The sequence below is a fragment of the Rhineura floridana genome, chromosome 2 (assembly GCF_030035675.1).
Source record: "Rhineura floridana isolate rRhiFlo1 chromosome 2, rRhiFlo1.hap2, whole genome shotgun sequence".
Taxonomy (NCBI): Eukaryota; Metazoa; Chordata; class Lepidosauria; order Squamata; family Rhineuridae; genus Rhineura; species Rhineura floridana.
In genome coordinates this window covers 197082391-197098883 of record NC_084481.1, presented here as the reverse complement: position 1 = coordinate 197098883, position 16493 = coordinate 197082391, and the positions used below count along the sequence as shown (strand labels likewise).

General features: G+C 42.5%; 1 long non-coding RNA gene across 1 annotated transcript; it reads left to right on the top strand.

Moving 5' to 3' along the window:
* Positions 1-431: 431 nt before the first annotated feature.
* Positions 432-15469, top strand: LOC133378400 (uncharacterized). The gene is made up of 3 exons (XR_009761000.1): positions 432-520; positions 11854-12032; positions 15383-15469. It is a non-coding gene; the product is annotated as an uncharacterized LOC133378400 (long non-coding RNA).
* The last annotated feature ends 1024 nt before the right edge of the window (positions 15470-16493 follow it).

The following is a 16493-nucleotide window of genomic DNA, read 5'->3' as shown; positions in this document are numbered from 1 at the left end:
GCAGAAATGTGAAGAACTGAATTTAAGACTGGAAAAATGAGAAAGTGAGAACTGAAATTGACAGATCCTTCCATCCTTACCAGCTATGCTTAGTAATCTACTGTGGCCTCAACAAACCTATTTCTGCTATCTGCTAAACAGAGGAAAGAGTTTGCCAACACCTGGCAAACCTCAGCATATAGCTAGAGATGTGCTTTCAAGACAGTAGGTCACAAGTTGAAGGCAATTTGGAAATTATAGTTAACACACAACACAGCTGCTAAGTTACTAACCGGGACTGGGTGTCTGGAACACATTTCACCCGTCTTAAAACAGCAGCACTGGCTCAGTTTTCCAGGCTCAGTTCAAGGTGCTGTTTTGGACTTTTAAAGCAGCCTTGTAAATACATGATTAGCCTGCAAAGTTTGTTTTTCTCAGTAGCCTGCTGAGGCCTGAGGGAGAAGAGTTTGAAAGTTCTGTCTGTCCTTCACCAGCCCATTCCTTCACCTGCATGCCATTCTTTGTTGCCTATGGCTACGAGGTGAGTGCTTACATACAAGGTGGCTGCTTTAAAGCCCTGTATATCTGGTGACCAGGGCACCTTCCACCCAAACCTGCCCGGTTGCTGAGATTTTCCTCAGAGACTCTTCTTAGTGTTTTGCTGCCTACTGAGATGAAGTAGTTTGGTATCCCATTATGGGACCTTGCCTGAAGGGATGCTTGATGCTTCAGGAGCTGTCACAAGTGCCAGATACTGTGTTTTCTGCTTTTGCAAGGAATCATTCCTCTGGTGTGGCAACACCTACTTTCTGGAACGCCCTTGCCCATTAATATTAAGCAGGCACCTTTGCTGTGTTATTTTTGGCCCCTTCTCAAAACTTTCTTGTTAAGGCCAGCCTCCTCAGACATGACATTTTAACATGCAATGTTATTACGTATATTTGTTTTAAAACTTCTGATTTTATTTATATTTGGATACCTTTTACATCCATTTGTTTTTATTCAGTATTTTCAGTGAATATTTTATATTGTGTTCTGTAAACCATGGTTTTTGTCAATTAAGCGGTGTATAAATCTTGCAAAATGAAATGAAATTAGATAAATGCTTGTCTGGCATTTATTTTATTTATTTATTTAATAAAATGTATATACCACTTGATTGTCAACAACATTTAAGTGGTTTTCAGAAAGCACTGAAATCATCAAAGAATCAGTTAAAAACAAGTAACTAAAAACATTTTAAAAAATGATTAGAAACAAAAGTAGACTGAAAAGAGATTAAATCACATCAGCATCGATGTGTCTCGATAGGCTTGCCTAGACAGAAATGTTTTAAGCAGGTGCTGAAAAGAATACAGCAAAAGTGCCTGCCCTGTGTCAATAGGCATAGAGTTCCAAAGCCTATCTCTTAGCCTGATAGCTTTTGGGCACCAGCTGATGGTCTTTTTATTTGAGCAGGGCAGGCCTTTAATGATATTAGCCCTACCTGAATATTATCATGAGGGGAACCCCAGAAGTGTGCCCACCTTCACCATCATGACTATCCATGATGCCATCCATGCATTGGTGGGGACTTTCAAAATGGGAACCTACTCTATGCATCTAGGCTCTTCCCATAATTTAGAGCTCTGCATGATCACAAGGGTGTCTCTATGAACAGGGTACTCTCTTCTGACTTTCCATTCTAACATATGGGTTGTGGGTCTGTTTGGGGAGGGGTGGGTCAAGTGGGCCCAGCCTACTTTCCCTCTCATGCAATGAGGGGATAGCACCCAACGAGGATATTATTTAGTGCTTTAATATGTCTGAGGTGCTGACTGGCTGCTGGCAACACACTGTTAAAAGGCAAGCATTCAACAAACCTCTTTGGATACTGGGTTGCATTCAACTCGGAGCTAAGGTGAATGTTCCATGAGCACAAAGGTTTCTCTTTGTGCAATGGAAGATTCTCCCCCTCTCCTTCCCCATGCACCCCTAAATCCAGGGCTGGCCCCAGGCATGCTGGGGCCCTTGGGCATCAGCTTTCCCCGGGCCCTGGTGTGTGTGTGTGCACGCCCCCCCCACCTGTTGCCTGTCTTTTAGCATTGCCATTAACCAAGATGCTGCCACGGATCACAGAAGGTGAGCGGAGGGGCCCTGTAGCTCCAGGAGCCTTCGGCCAGTGCCCCACCTGGCCGCCCCTTAGAACCAGCCCTGCCTAAATCTGTTCTGGGTTTTCCTTCAACCCACTGGAGCAGATTTGGAGATTATGAGGGACGAGCATGGGGAGAGGAGAGGGGGGAAGTCCTGTTGTGCAAGCAGGAGTCATAATGTTTGCACAATTATTTAGCTGGATGTCACTCACAGTTTTATGCTTTTTAATCATTGTTTTTATGTTTCATTTTATAAGCCACTCTGAAAAGGCAGACCTGAAGATGTGTACAGAAATTCATTAATATTCAAAGTTAGTTGTGTGGACTGACTTTGTTTATGAACTACTGCCCTCCCAAACTTTGTGCAGGGCAGGGAGGTCAGGTTTGTAAAATAAATATCTGTAAAGACTAAAACAACATTGCTACAACATACTACAGAGGTTACAGAGGGGCTGTGCTCTCTCTGAAAGAGCAGGTTTGTAGTCGGGGTGCTCCTGGATCCTTCTTTGTCACTAGAGGCCCAGGTGACCTCAGTGGCTAGGAGAGTCTTTTACCAGCTTTGGATGGTTAGACAGCTGCAGCCTTTTCTGGACTGGGATATCCTGATCACTGTTGTCCATGCACTGGTAACCTCCAGGCTCGATTACCCTAATGAGCTCTATGTGGGGCTGCCCTTGAGATTGGTCCGGAAGCTGCAGCTGTTGCAAAATGCGGTGGTGTGTCTACTCACTGGGGCAGGGTATTGCCAACATATTACCTTGCTGCTGAAAGAATTGCACTGCCTGCCCATTAGCTACCAGGCCAAGTTGAAGGTTCTGGTTTTGGTGTAGCAAGGCTGATACAACTTGGGACCAGGATACCTGAAAGAATGCCTTACTTACTTATATACCCAGTCAATCACAGCATTCTGCCGGTGAGGGACTCCTGCAGATACCATCTTATCAGGAGGTCCATTCCACACAACACAGGAAACAGACCTTTAGTGATGTGGCACCTACCCTTTGGAATTCCCTCCCCTTAAAGATTAGACAGGCACCATCTCTGTTATCTTTTAGGCACCAACTGAAGACCTTCCTCTTGCAGCAAGCTTTTAAGTAGAGACCTTATCCCACTCTGCGTCTGTGTTGGAATGGCTTTTTAGGATGTTTTTAAAGCTGTTTTTAAAAGCTGTTTTAAGCTGTTTTGTTTCAATATATTTTTTAAGATTTTTGTTTTACCTGAGCTTACAAGATCTGAACAGGGTGGTTCATGACAGATGCTCTTGGAGGTCGCTGATTCACAGGGTTGCCGTAAGTCATAGTCGACTTGAAGGCACATAACAACAACAAAGTCTTTTATTTTTAAGATGTTTTAGAATGCTTTTAGTGTTTCTGTTTGCCATCCTAGGCTCCTTGTGGAAGGAAGGGATATAAAATAAATAAATAAGTAATATGTCTACTCGGGAGGAAGTCCTACAGGTAAGTATGTATAGAATTGCAGACTAAAGACACAGTCCTATGGACTCTGGAAGGGTGTCCCATTGACAATGGGTGGAGAAGAAAATCTGCTATACCCTGATATGAGTATGCTGCCCATGAAATATCAACCTTAGTCCTACTCAGAGTAGTCCTGTTTAAATTAATGGACATGACTAACTTAGGTGAGTACAGCTTAGTTGGATATATTCCCCCTCCCATACACATGCCACTTCCTCTGGCCCTTAGTTTGCACTCCTCTACTTTTTTAAATTTTATTTTAAATGCTTCAATTGTATTCTCTCCCCTTCCCCTGACCTGTCCTCAGCTAGAGCACAAAATAACAAATGTGGAGAGGACAAGAAAGAAAGAAAGCACAAATAAAAAGTAATCCAGAATCCCTCAGAGCCCTCTCAGTGGCCCTGAACTGGCTCATGGAGCTCATCCTTAAACCACCACAGTGGGGAGGACAGGACAGGTTCCATCTGGAACAGCCACAACAGGCGTCTTTGGTGGTGATGACAACTTGCTGGCCCTGGTAAATCCCTTCCTCTCCCATGCCCAGGAAAGGCTATCTCTAAATAGGGTCACATTTAGCTTCCACACCTCACTTGGCTGTTTAGATGTCTGTATGCTTGGCCAAAACAAAGCTTGGAAGATACACAGGCCTTCTTCATTTGTTATCACTATTAATGTTCTGCATTCTAGCCATGAACTTTGGCCGTTACACTAGGCACTGAGTAACCACATAATATACAGGATATGGTCCCTGTCCAAAGAATTTACAGTCTCTCTGAGGCTGTGCAGTTAAAATTGCCTAAGCTGGATGAGAACTGACAAGTTAAAAGATTAAAGATGCAATAAAGGTGCTTGAAAAGACAGTGTCACGAGATACGAGGGAGGGTCTGCCAATGAGTCAGCAACAGCTTTTTAAAAAAATGCAAACCAAGGGTTAGGAGAAAATGCTCAAATTTCCCAGTGGAGAGACTGGTAACATAGGTCCCAATACATTGTTTTAAGCCCTCATGAATTCGTTCATTATATGGAAATAGAATAGAAAATGTAGAATTTGGCCCATAGGGAAATAGGACATTTCCTAATGGGCTGCTCAAGGCGGATCTGATAAGGATGGGAATTTGGTTTGCTCTGCCCTGGAAAAGACTGTATAGCTCTGCTGAAAGATAAAGTTTTGGGGGGCTTTTCTGTCCCTCACCAGCGACACATCCAGATGTCATGAGTGCTGAGGTAAAGCTTCAACTTCACCAGGATTTTGTGTTGTTAAAAAAGCAAGTTAACTTCTAATACCTTACGCCAGCCTAGTGCCCTTCAGATGTTTTGGACTGTAACCTCCATCGGTCTCATTGGCTGGGGTTGATGGACGTTATAGTCTAAAACATCTGGAGGGTACCAGGTTGGGGAAGTCTGCTGTAAATGGCAGCTGAAAAGCCTCTTTGTTTTTTAAAAAAACTTAGGTGAGCCACATCAGCACTTCAAGTTGTGATATATGTGAGCGCATCTTTAAGAAACCCACTTCCTGTCCTTCCTAAATCACTCTGATTATGTATTTCGCTCATTGTGGGACTTTCTTATAGCCAGCCATGTTGGAGGGACTAGACTGTCAGAATATTGGTTTCAATGAACTGTGTTGGTTCATTGATATATCTGCCTGGTTCTTGACTCTAAGAACACAGTTTCGGCAAGATGGTGTACATAACTGTGCATGCCTAATAAACCCACGTATAAACAAAACAAATATGATATGGGGTGTATGTACCGCTGACCAGTTCATGGCCCCACAGGGCAGACTTTCAGGCTATAGAGAATTATATTAGACAGTAATCTTCTTTGGCCAAGAACCTGACTATGTCCTCTTTTGGAGCTGTATGTACTTGAACCAGGCAAAATCAAGCACATAGAGAGTGATCCAAACCCAGGCTGGGATGGGCAGGCTTTGGAATCGGTGGCTCTCTGGCTGAGCTGGTTGAGCCTCAGCTCAGCTCAGCTCAGCCAGAGGTATGGTAGTGTTAAGTCCTCCATTCTGTCTGAGCCAGCTGAACCTGCTGAGCTGAAGCCAGCTGAGCCAAGGCAGGGGTAAGTCCAGAGAAGGGGGCATTCTAGGGGAGTAGCAAGGATGGGACAGGGTGGGGGGAGACTTACCTCTATTCCAAACTCTGTTGAACTTGGTTAACCCAGTGGAAGTTACATTGGCAAAAAGGGCTGTGTAAGTTAAAAGAAATGCCTTAAATGCCTTAAAATAAATGGGGGTGCCACAGCATCTGATTGTTCTGATGCGCAACCTATACTCCGCACAAGAGGCTACTGTAAGGACAGAACAGGGAGAAACCGATTGGTTCCCAATTGGAAAGGGTGTATTTTATCACCCTGCTTATTTAATCTATATGCAGAACATATCATATAGAAAGCAGGACTGGACCAAGATGAAAGAGGTATGAAAACTGGAGGGAGAAATATCAACAATGTAAGATATGTAGACGATACCATACTCTTAGCAGAAATCAGTAATGATTTGAAATGAATGCTGATAAAAGTTAAAGTGGAAAATACAAAAGCAGGACTACACCTGAACGTCAAGAAGAGTAAAGTAATGACAACAGAAGATTTATGTAACTTTAAGGTTAATAACGAGGACATTGAACTTGTCAAGGATTATCAGTACCTTGGCACAGTCATTAACCAAAATGGAGACAATAGTCAAGAAAGCAGAAGAAGGCTAGGACTGGGGAGGACAGCTATGAGAGAACTAGAAAAGGTCTTCAAATGCAAAGATGTATCACTGAACACTAAGGTCAGGATCATTCAGACCATGGTATTCCTGATCTCTATGTATGGATGTGAAAGTTGGACAGTGAAAAAAGTGGATAGGAGAAAAATCAACTCATTTGAATTGTGGTGTTGGAGGAGAGCTTTGCACATACCATGGACTGCGAAAAAGACAAATAATTGGGTGTTAGAACAAATTAAACCAGAACTAGCACTGGAAGCTAAATTGATGAAACTGAGGTTATCATACTTTGGACACATCATGAGAAGACATGATTCACTCGAAAATACAATAATGCTGGGAAAAACAGAAGGGAGTAGAAAAAGAGGAAGACCAAACAAGAGAAGGATTGATTCCATAAAGGAAGCCACAGACCTGAACTTACAAGATCTGAACAGGGTGGTTCACGACAGATGCTCTTGGAGGTCACTGATTCATAGGGTCGCCATAAGTCATAATCGACTTGAAGGCCCATAACAACAACAACGTCAAATTCTATTTTAAAGTCTTGTTTTACCCCTGCCAGGGTCGGGCTAGCTCAACCAGCTGTTGCTCCACACCTTAACAAAGTCTGGAACAGGGGTAAGCTACACTGGCATAAATTACTCAGGCTTCCTATAGCTTGGATTGCTTTGTTAAGGCTTCAGTCCTTTACACATTTGGAAATAAGTCCCATTGAACTCCATGGAACTTGCTTCCTTACTTAGTCACTACACTTCCCATTGGTCCCAGCAACTATGGCCACTGGTTGTAGTTCAGCAATATCTGCAGGGCCAAAGGTTCCCCACACCACACCACACCTGCTCTAATAAGTGTGTTTAGGACTGCACCCTTAATGTTTAAGTTTTATATTATGGTTCATTGATATATCGTGTATTACAGTTTTGATTTAAGTTGCACGGGGAGGTTTTTAATTCTTTAAATAAAATGAGATAAATACATTTTGTGTAGACATGTCTAGGATTGCGCTGCTACTCTCAAGGAAAGAGTTAAGAAAATTCCATTGAAATCAATGGAATTTAAACTTCTTAACTTTAGCTGGATCACCACCAACATCAATAAGTAGCAATAATCTCACAGAGCTTCATAACTGGATTTTTGCCATGTTGTGATATTGACATTTGGACAACTGCAAAGGCCTTGATTATGATAGGTGGATGGATTTCTGCCATCAAATCGTTGCTTAGAATGGGTTACAATGACTGTGGTACCACAGGAACAGGAAAACCTATACTATGACAACTGTTATAGTGACAGTCCCCTTTATGCTGTGTCCGTGTTATGTTGACAGTGGTTACTATCAGGGCCCTTGAGCACCAGCCTGCCCTAGGCTCATGGCTCCTTAGCCCAACACCCCCTCCCAATACAGGTGGCATGGGGCTAACAAGCCCCACCTATGCTTCCCACCTACTTCTCGCATCGTGTGAATGATATGTAGATGTAGCATGCCTGCCTGTGATCATATTTGCACCGTGCACATGGCATTCACAATAATGGGAGAGGTAGGTGGGGCACATGGGAGGGGAAAAGAAAGCCTGCACTGTCTGTAAAGGGGAGGGTGCCTGGGAGCTTTCTCTCCACAATCCGCAGCAGTGTTGGGTTGCAGGACCTGACACCGTCATGGATCATGGAATGGGAGCACCATGCTCCCACCCAAAGGAGGGGCCCCTCTGGGCTGCAAGGGCCCTCAGTCAGGGTCCAACCTGGCCACCCTCTGGCGCTGGACCTGTCTGCCATACACAGAGAGGGGAGTTTAATGCAGGGATTTGACGGATGTACAACTACTGTGCATTACATCCTACAGGCATCATTCAATCACCATGGGACACTTGCAACCTTATAAGCACTTAACATTTTGCAGGAACATTTTATTTTATATTTCCAGCCTTCCTCTCAAAGGAGCCCTTGTAAGAGGAGGCAGCAGAGAAGAGTGGGCTTGTCTCACTTGCCAAAAATAAGATGCTGGTGCAAGATATAGTGTGTGTTTTCACATTTATACATATCTATATGATGAAGGTGAAAGGGCACATTTGCTAAAAAATAAACTGCTCGTTTTGCTTTCTTGGTGCGAGACATGATGTGTGTTGCCACCTTTGAAGATGAAAGGGCACATATGCTATCACATCTTTCAAAAGAAGTCATGGTGTTGTAGATGGTTTCTGCAAAACAGCTGGGAGTGTTGCAAAGGTGAAAAGGGCATGTAGAGAAACAGGAAAAAGATAGATATTAACAGTAGGTTGACATGTTAGAGTCATTGCTTTTTCTTTCTTGGTGTGGTGTGACTCCCTATGCAAAAAGTGCATTTTGGACTACTGTAATGCGCTCTACGTGGGGCTACCCTTGAAAACGGTCCGGAAACTACAACTTATACAAAATGCGGCGGCTCAACTACTTACAAACTGTCGCCGCCGGGAGCACATCACCCCAGTGCTGTTCGATCTGCACTGGCTCCCAGTTGTTTTCCGGGCCCAATTCAAGGTGTTGGTATTAACCTTTAAATCCCTACACGGTCTCGGCCCAGTTTATCTGATGGAGCGCCTCCAACGCCACCAATTATGCTGCCCGACAGGATCAGCCACACAGGGCCTTCTCTCAGTCCCACCAACTAAAACAGCTAGGCTGGTAGGGACTAGAGAGAGGGCCTTCTCTGTGGCGGCCCCCACTCTCTGGAACTCCCTCCCATATGATCTTCGGCATGCCCCTTCCCTGAATGTATTCCGCCAGGCCTTGAAGACCTGGCTTTTCAGACAGGCCTTCGGGACTTCCGGGGAGGGTTAATCTTTTTTACTAATTGCCTGCTACTCTGAACTGTCACTGTTTTACTGTTTTATTGTTGTACTGTATTTATTATGATGTATTTTAATTGAGTTGTACGTCGCCTAGAGTGGCCATTGGCCAGATAGGCGACTTATAAATTATTATTATTATTATTATTATTATTATTATTATTATTATTATTATTATTATTTCATGTTACTATAGTAACATAGTTGTTGAAATGTGTTGATTTTTCTCATGATACAAAAACAGAGGTTTTCAGTGTGAGTTTGTCAGCCGGACAGTTTAAAACAAACCCAAAGAACTGTAAACTGCATTGCTGTTTCTGTTTCCGACTGAAGGGAGCAGGCCAGGGTACTCTTTTAAATTAACCTTGGGATGTCACATCACTTAGAATTTAAGGCTGCGTACTAGGGTTGCCAGGTCAGAAGCATCCCAAACCCTGAGATTTCAGGGGTGGGCCCTAGTGATGTCATAGGGGGTGGGTCCTAGTGATGTCATTAAGCACGATACATTAAGCATCAACCACAGTTGCTTGGAGCATACCAGTCAAACAAAAAAATTATCTGATTGGAAGTTAAGATAGAAATCTTAGCTAAATGAGGGTGTTTCCAGGTCCAGCTGAAGTGATGGGATCATTCCTTCTCACCTGCTTAGACAGCCTGGGTAAGGAACATTGAATCTAGCCTAGTTGCTTCTGGCAAAAAGGATTTAAGTGCCCTCAGGCCAGGCCAGTCACCAGAAGACCATTGTAAGGTGAGGGGAGCCTAGTGGGGATCATAGAATCATAGAATAGTAGAGTTGGAAGGGGCCTATAAGGCCATCAAGTCCAACCCCCTGCTCAATGCATGAATCCAAATCAAAGCATTCCCAACAAATGGCTGTCCAGCTGCCTCTTGAATGCCTCCAATGTCGGAGAGCCCACTACCACTCTAGGTAACTGGTTCCATTGCTCTAACAGTTAGGAAGTTTTTCCTGATGTCCAGTCAAAATCTGGCTTCCTGCAACTTGAGCCCATTATTCCATGTCCTGCACTCTGGGATGATTGAGAAGAGATCCCGGCCCTCCTCTATGTGACAACCTTTCATGTACTTGATGAGTGCTATCATATCTCCCCTCAGTCTTCTCTTCTCCAGGCTAAACATGCTCAGTTCTTTCAGTCTCTCCTCATAGGGCATTGTTTCCAGTCCCTTGATCCTTGTTGCCCTCCTCTGAACCTGTTCCAGTTTGTCTGCATCCTTCTTGAAGTGCAGAGACCAGAACTGGACGCAGTATTCAAGATGAGGCCTAACCAGTGCTGAATAAAGGGAAACTAATACTTCACGTGATTTGGAAACTATGCTTCTGTTAATGCTCATGGCTAGAATGCAGAACATTAATAGTGATAACAAATGAAGAAGGCCTGTGTATCTTTCAAGCTTTGTTTTGGCCAAGCATACAGACATCTAAACAGCCAAGTGAGGTGTGGAAGCTAAATGTGACCCTATTTAGAGATAGCCTTTCCTGGGCATGGGAGAGGAAGGGATTTACCATTCATTCGCATTTACCAACAAGATTTCTTCTTAAGGCACATAAGCATATGGTTTTACTCAATACTAATCTGAACTCCACCTCCCTCCTTCTTCACGCTTTCCTGGCAAACAACTCTCTCAAACCCCACCAAGCAATCCACTCTTTCTCTTCTCCCCCCTATTCCACTCTCGCTCTTCCTTTTATACATTCAGCCATTCAGCAAGTTGTCATCACCACCAAAGATGCCTGTTGTGGCTGTTCCAGATGGAACCTGGCCTGTCCTCCCCACTGTGGTGGTTTAAGGATGAGCACCATGATCTAAACAATGTAGTATACAACTTTGGGGATATAACTCTGCATCCATGTGTGTTAATTCCAGTTTAGTTCCTTTGATGTTGCCACACCTTTACTGAAGTGGAGGGATTTCAGAAAGCAGGCACACACATATATTGGTGTATAAATGTACCACCCCAACTTTATATTAGATTTGATATGTGATGGCAGGTGTACAGCAGGCACGTGCCCCACTGCATATGTGTCAGTGTGGACTACTGCCCACATGACTTTGAAGTGGCTCCTTGATGCAAGTAGTGGGCTGCCCAGTGACAGGCTGACACAGGTGGGGCTCAACCTGAGGGGGAGACACCAATGGGAAAGATCCCTTTGGTGTCTTCCATTCTGGGGGCCAGTAGGGGGCAGGGATGCTACCTCCCTGAAAATGGCAGACACATGGTGAAAGGATTCTGTGTAAGAGGCAGAGAAGTGGAGATATCCCAGGGTGAGAGCCTCGGATAGGAAAGGGAAGCAGCTGGGATGGTCTGTCATTTTGTGCTTGGGGGGGGTGGAATTAAGAACTAGTTTTGTACAGAGAAAAATATATGTACTTTTCACCCTGTTTTGTGCTTTAGTTATACAGCTGCTGATTCCCCTTTTTCATAATGCTGCTGTTCAATACGTATTAATTTTTTGTTTCTCACCTTAGATGAGTAGTTAATAACTTACATGATGAGACTCTAGTATCTCATAGGGCTTGAGTTGTGGAGTTTATTGCTGGGTTGATATTCTGAATAATTTGACACTGCTGCTTATTATGCATAAGTGTGTGTGTGTGTGTGTGTGTGTGTAAAGTAATAAAAATTGCTGCATAGTAATACATACTGAATTTTTATGGTGGTATTTTCAATAGTATGTTTGTATTATTTGTCTTCATTTTCAGGAGTAGTTTCCAGCTTTCTATAATAAAATCTATAGTGCCAATTGCCTCACTATCTGGTCTGGACTCAGATTTCTTATGATGCTTTTATACTTGATTGTCTGCTTCTCCCGGGGCTCTCATATTAGAAGTGCAACTGTGTCTGTAATCCTGGGCCAAGAAGACTATCCCTATTCCTAAAGGTGCGTGTGTATATGTAGTTTCATTTTGTTGTGTGCTGAGATTTTCACCCTTTCCTTTAATACTCCTGGAAAAAATGTACAAGTGTTTGTAAACAAGCAATTCTAAACAAGCCTTTGCAATGCATTTTGTTTCTAACACAGAGACCAGCAAGGCTCTTCTGTTAAATTACATTGTGCAACTGGGTACATACGAGGATTGTGCAACTGGGTACATACCATAAACAAGGAACCCCCACCTATTTCACCTTTTTTAATTAGAGAGATGGAGAAAGTCAAAAAAGTATAGGTAACAACACACAGTGCCCACATTGCAGTAGCCTCAGCTGGACATAATGATGAACTATGTATGGTTTAGCATTACAATGCTAAACCATTTGCTCCCATTTTTAAATACCTGCAGTTTAGCATTGTCTCTAAACCTGGACAAATGGTTGTTAGTCGTACAGTAACTGGGGTTTACTGAAACAAACCAACTTGAAACCACAGTTTATGAAGTTAGCTTGTTTCAATAAACCACAATTGAGATTAACCACAGTTTAGTATTTGTATGTAGCGGTCCACAGTTTAGTATTCGTATGTAGCTGTAGCTGCTAAACTGTGGTTCATTGAAAAAGGATGTGAAAGCATCTGATCTCCTAATGGTGATGCGGAGGGAGGAGAAGGGAGGGGGAGTTGACTGAACCTGAGACTCATGCACATAATACTAAACCACAGTTTAGCATTGCATCTGAACCAGGTAGCTGTGGTCACATCCACACCATACATTTAAAGCACATTTATACCACTGTTAGTCATGGCTTCCCCCAAAGGATCCTGGTAATTGTAGTTTACCCCTCACAGAGCTACAATTCCTAGCATGCTTAACAAGCTACAGTTTGCAGGATTCTTCGGGGGAAGCCACATGCTTTAAATGTGCTTTAAATGCATGATGCGGCAGTGTCATTGGTGGGACATATTCATCCTGCATAACAAAGTGTAGCAAGGAGATTAGACCCTCCTGACAGGTGGGCATATCTACACTACACAGCAACTTTATAATACTTCATCTACCATAGCCAAAGATCTTGGGAATTATACTTTGGTAGTGGTGCTGTGAATTTGTTAGATTCCTAGTCCCTCTTACAGAACTTGTTCCTAGGATTCCCTGGGGAGAGGGAATGCTTATTTAAACCAATGTATTTGTTGTACAAATGTGGCCTGAGACAGCATAGCAAGCAAGAAACCACTGATATTGTACCTCCACTGATATTGGCAGTATAGGCAAGTCAGATGCAAAAGCAATTTGTGTGTACATAAAGTCAGTTTAAGTCAACTTGTTTGAAAATGCCACTCAATGGTACAGAGAAATTTCTGGAAGCAAAAACCTATCCCGAACTTGCTTGTTAGGAATTAAATACAAAAGTTCACTTGATGGCAGCTGTGATAGTTTTGGAACCTCTGAGTATTTTTGTTTTGTTTATGTGGCCAACCTGCAGGAGCAACTTTTTACCAAAATTTCTTTTTCCTGTCAGAGAATATCTGGAAATTTTAAGGGGAGGGGAAGGTTTGTCTGCCCTTCCCCCATTCCATCAGGCTTCTAAAGCCTTTACAGTTGCCTTCTGATGAACCCTAATAAATTTCACACCTTGCTTTTAGAAGGGGAAAGAATCGAGTTTACTGTGCCCAATGCTAATAAAGTAGCTGAGAGCAGCACTATGTATCTTAATTTAACCACATGATTCAAATTTTCCTCATGACATGCAGTCCCAAAAAGTATTTTTAGATATCCTGCAGTGACCCCCAACCCAAAATACAATTAAATAATATTATTTGTTCAGTGAGAAAATGGTGAGGATTATTACTGAAGCTTAGCAAAGCATTTTCAGTCATTAGAGACCTTGTGGCAAATTATTTTTGCCAACTTGGTTTTGCCTGGTAGGAAGCTATCTCTTGGTCAGTGGTCATCTGAATTCAAGGTACTGTATGTGTGTTAATTACGGTTTGCCCCCTTTTCTCTTGGGACCTGCTCACATGCCCGACAGATTGAACAACAGACATTAGCAAGTAATAATGTTTAACTTCACATAGCTAGAAGCTTTACTGGCTAATTATGGCTTGGTCTGAAAGGACGGAGCGTAGCTATAGCCTGTATTCTACCCTCACCATGTACAGGATCGAATCTATCAGTTTATGAAGCTGAGTATGGAGAGGATAAAAAATAGAAGCAGTCAAGAAGCTATAAACCATGCTTTATCTATTGTTTGTTTCAAGGCTGTGACCATGGTTTGGGTACTCAGCATAATCTACTGCAAACCATGGTTTTGCAGGTTGTCTGAATTGATCCTTAATATATGGAGAATCCTTCTTTAGGATTAGGAATGCAACAAATAATCCAAAAAGGGGAGGCTCACAAAAGTGCTCCCACAACTCAAAAACTTTTGACTCATTTCAAGGTTGACCCAGATACATTCAAATTTGGCTCTGGCTTAATATAACTCACTTTCTGCCTCTAATGCTAGCCCTCTCTGCCAGTCTCCTCCCTTATTGCAAGCAAACCTCTTATATCTGTGAAGAGTGGTGATGGTAACTAGCAGCTGCAGGGCTTACCATCTACAAGGAGGCTGGCCACTACCCCTTCCTAACAGACTCTAGAATTTGAACTGATTTTTCTGAGCATGCTCAGAAGTATCATTTCCTGCTGGAGCATAAGATTTGTAGCTTTCTCTGATCAGAGAAGGAGAGGGGCAGGTACAGGCTTGTGGCTGGGGGGGGGGGAAATGGGGGCACTGCCCCCCTAGACTGTGCTTTGCCCTCCCCCATATTTTGTTGGGAAATTGTCTTCTTTTTAATTTGTAGCATGACAGCCAGTGACAATGTCAATTTAAAGAATGATAGCTTGTTTAGAGAACAGGCTCAATTTAAGAATAGGACCCTCTGAAAAAAATTATTTTATTATTTATTTATTATTTAATTTGTATCCCGCCCTTCCTCCCAGCAGGAGCCCAGGGCGGCAAACAAAATGCTAAAAACACCCTAAAACATCATAAAAACAGATCTTAAAATACATTAAAACAAAACAGCATTAAAACATTTTAAAAAACAACTTTAAAAAGGGTTAAAACATTATTAAAAAACATTATTAAAAAATTGAGTGAATAAGGCAAGGCAGGTGCACAACAAAAGCCCCATCTAGAAGAGCACCCAAATGTCTGTTCACTCAAGACTTTCCCTGACTGAGGGTGGGTTTTTTTTTAATATCACAATCACCTTATAACTACTTAAGTGAACCTGAAGACCTTTGCAGAGTTAAATATTAGAAATTTGTATTATGGCTAGAGTTGGACTCTACTTTCTTTTGCTCTGCTTTTCAGTTTCAGTTTCAGTTGCGCTGTCTACCAAGCCTGCAATAAAGAAGCAAGTTTGTTTGCCTGCAGTAGGAAGTATTAGTTGTTCGTTGTTGTTATGTGCCTTCAAGTCGATTACGATTTATGGCGACCCTATGAATCAGTGACCTCCAAGAGCATCTGTCATGAACCACCCTGTTCAGATCTTGTACGTTCAGGTCTGTGGCTTCCTTTATGGAATCAATCCATCTCTTGTTTGGCCTTCCTCTTTTTCTACTCCCTGCTGTTTTTCCCAGCTTTATTGTCTTTTCGAGTGAATCATGTCTTCTCATTATGTGTCCAAAATATGATAACCTCAGTTTCATCATTTTCGCTTCTAGTGATAGTTCTGGTTTAATTTGTTCTAACACGCAATTATTTGTCTTTTTCGTGGTCCACAGTATGCGCAAAGCTCTCCTCCAGCACCACATTTCAAATGAGTTTATTTTCTCCTATCCGCTTTTTTCACTGTCCAACTTTCACATCCATACACAGAGATCGGGAATACCATGGTCTGAATGAGCCTGACTTTAGTGTTCAGTGATACATCTTTGCATTTGAGGAACTTTTCTAGTTCTCTCATAGCTGTCCTCCCCAGTCCTAGCCTTTTTCTGATTTCTTGACTATTGTCTCCATTTTGGTTAAGGACTGTGCCAAGATATTGATAATCCTTGACAAGTTCAATGTCCTCATTGTCAACCTTAAAAGTACATAAATCTTCTGTTGTCATTACTTTAGTCTTTTTGATGTTCAGCTGTAGTCCTGCTTTTGTATTTTCCTCTTTAACTTTCATCAGCATTTAAATCACTACTTGTTTCTGCTGGTAGTATGGTATCATCTGCATATCTTAAATTATTGATATTTCTCCCTCCAGTTTTCACACCTCCTTCATCTTGATCCAATCCCGCTTTCCATATGATATGTTCTGCATACAGATTAAACAAACAGGGTGATAAAATACACCCCTGTCTCACACCCTTTCCAATGGGGAACCAATCGGTTCATCCATATTCTGTCCTCACAATAGCCTCTTGTCCAGAGTATAGATTGCGCATCAGGACAATCAGATGTTGTGGCACCCCAATTTTTTTTAAAGCAT